Source organism: Cyprinodon tularosa, unplaced genomic scaffold (genome assembly GCF_016077235.1).
Source record: "Cyprinodon tularosa strain WSP-4 unplaced genomic scaffold, ASM1607723v1 ctg41, whole genome shotgun sequence".
NCBI lineage: Eukaryota > Metazoa > Chordata > Actinopteri > Cyprinodontiformes > Cyprinodontidae > Cyprinodon > Cyprinodon tularosa.
This window is the reverse complement of record NW_024039130.1, coordinates 903,855-907,250: the sequence shown is the minus strand read 5'-3', so window position 1 is coordinate 907,250 and position 3,396 is coordinate 903,855.

Here is a 3,396-nt window from a genome sequence, read left to right as displayed (position 1 = left end):
TGTCACCTTTTTTTTTTTTTTTTTTTTTTTTTTTTTTTTTTTTACAGATGAAGTGAATATCAAAAGGCTATTTTTTATGTTTATGTGATATGCTTTATTTAAATGACTTTACTTCACCTCTGTATCTGTAATATTCTGAAATATTTGTTTCTATTTGTAAATACCATAAGTTCTGAGTTTATGAAGAAAAATGAAAAAGTATGATGACAACACTCTTTAAGAAAAAAAATAACTCCAATGCTTGTATCGAAAGATCCAAGATTCAAAAGGCTATTAACTGACAAATAGGTATTTGGATGTTTCTGGAAAACAAAATGTTCCTGATTCTTGTTTTAATATTAAGAGCATGACAGAACAGTCACTCATAAGCATAAGCCTTGAAAGCAATTTTAATGAGACATTGTCAAGTATGAAAAATCATTTGAAAGTATTTAGTCTACATAGGTTATATCACCACCTGCCATTTGCACAGACTTTGTCTTATTTCTTGTTTTGTTGTTGTTTTTCCTAGAGGGACTCTTTTCAATTAAACTTAATAAAGGGTTACATAATCCTCCATCGTTAAACAACTGCTTTTACAAAATGTTCAACGATATCAGGATTGATTGTTCAACAGTAATCCAAGAAATGTCAGTTTGATGAAAGCTGGTAGGAGTAGAAATATCCTACATAGAATTAGTGTATTAACAACTCTCCTGGCTAATGATGCTGACATTATAACAATCAAATTACTGTGCTGCATGTTGCCTGGCAGCTGGTTAATTCCTCCTATTTATTTATAGGTATAGTTTCTTTGGAGGATGTTGCAACAAGAGCCCCCTCCAATGAGGCTGATTTGGTTCTGATGCTGATGAAGACATGACTTAGATAAAAAAAAAAAAAAAAAATATATATATATATATATATATATATATATATATATATATATATAGATATATATATATATATATATATATATATATATATATTAATTACCTTTAGAAATTCCACCTGAGGCATCAGGAAAATTTGATAAGAGAATGTTTTTTTTTTTGTTTTTTTTTTTCTTTTGTATATCTTTAGAAAGTCTTAGATGAAGGAGGTAAAAAAGTAATCTGCCAAAATAACAAATATTGAAAATATAATGTAAATTCATTATTTCAAAAATCTTTTATTTCCTGATTTTATTTTATTTTTTTCTTTTAAAGAGGACCATTTTCAAGATTAAACCGATCCTGGATCTGCAATGTTTTTTATTTTTTTATCTAAGCATGTAAAATAATTTGATCAAACCAAAACCTCCCTTTAAGTGATATATATCCTGTTCTGCAAAAAAGCTTTCATACTTTTTTTAACATTTCCTAATTTTGTCATCCAATAATTAAAAGGTTAATTGTGTGTTATATCAATTTTATGTGATTATTATAAAAGAATGATAAAGTGGAAGGAAAAGGATATATTATATTTGACTAGTAAACATCTAATAATCCTTGCATCCATTAATTGTATGTAAACTTTATTTTACCCCTTTACTCTGATTCCCACAAATAAAATACAGTGCAAACACTTGTCCTTCAAAAGTCCCATTATTAGTAAATGGCTTTTATTTTGGTGTAAGTCAATTTTAATTTTGTATGAATAAAACTATTTAAGGGTTGTTACAAATCATTACGGGACGAACAGCATCATGAAGACCAGGGAACACACCAGATAGGTAAAGCTTTAAACATTAATTGTCCTATGAAAATAGAAAGAGCATGGTGCAACTGTGATCCTGACATGTCCATCTACTGAACCTGAAAGAACAGGCAAAAAGAGTATTGACCTAAGGAGCGCCTATAGTGCCTCAAGGAAACTTTGGAGGAACAGCAGATATCTGGCCTTTAATTTGTAAAAGTTCCACTTACAGTTTACCACGAGTCAAGGTAACATGGCGAACATCTGGAAAATGAAACTGAACTGTGAAACCTGTTCTTTGCAGTATTTGGATGTACTGTATCATAAACATGGAGGTCGACCAGAGTTTATGTAAAGATGGATGAAGCTACATAAAGTTGAGCCTGGACCAAAATAAAAAAAAAAAGTTGTTATAATTGTGTGCTTATTGTGAGATTAGAAACAAATGTAAAGAGGTATTTAAAAAGTTTTAAGAGGATTAAAAAGGTTGTGATTTTGTTTCAGAACTAGGATGTTATTTCCCCTTAAGGATGACAACAAAGTCAATGTTGAGTGTGAATAGATTAATGAATAAGTCAGTCTATTTCTGGTTGGTTTAGTTGAAGGTTAGTGTTTCGTACTTGGATGTGGTTGGGTAAAATACAATCCTGTATTTGGGCAGGTCTTGGAAAAGAAAAATAAGGATTTGGAGGAAGGCATTAGTGGAGGCGGGAATTCTAGGTATATTTCAAGAGGTAATACTCAGAGCCGTTTCACAGAGTGAAGAGAACTTTTCTATGTAGCTGAGGGATTAACATGGAAAGTCAGAAACAAGAATTTCCACTCCTATTAATGACCTGTTTAAGAATCAGTATCTTCCATGCCTTTTAAAAAGGTGAGTTCATGATGCATCTCAGGTGACTAAATCCATGCAGGTAAAGTGTAATACAGAGATGACACAAAAGAAAACCTTAGAAACCACACCTGAACTATGCTGGTGAAGATTCTCAGTCATCCAGGTCATAGTCATTCCATACTGTACTCCTGACGTACAGTATGTTGGCCTGTGGGTGACCTGATTCCTCCCGCTGTAAACTCCTGCCACCTCATTCCAGGATAGCTCAGGACTCCCACTGATTCACCTCGTTTTTTTTGTGGTTGCTTATTCTAAGAGCATGTTTAACATTACCATAGAGACCAAAGAATTACAGTTACAGGTTGGTCCGATTTCAATCATGTTTTAACATGATTGATTGTGAAAGGTTCAAGAAGCATTAATACATTTAAAAGAGACAATTCAAAACAGACTATCATGAAGCTAAAAAGCTCATAAAAGAAGAAAAGATCTTTGCTGCTGATGTATGAGACATCTAGCTGTGGTTTGGATTGTCATTGGAGAAGCCCTGAAAAATGTATTCGTAAGCATTACCACTTTGTAGTCATCTGTCTGGCAACATAAGCATGCTAAAGAGTGAACTCGTTTTGGATAATAATTATAAATATTTAAGCAGGGTAAAGTGGCATGTAGGCCAAAAAATCAAAGCAAAAACATGATGAAATCCTTGAAGGAGGATTTGAGGTATTTAATCTTCTTTATGAGTCATAACAAGGGAGACAAAAACATTATAGGGATTAGAAACTGCTTCCCACAATATTGACTATTACTAGACGTCTGAGGTGCTGAACTGATGAGGTGGATTACTTCTCCTTCATTGCAACAATAAATCACAGTTGTGCAGAATAATTAGTCATGGGGCTTCC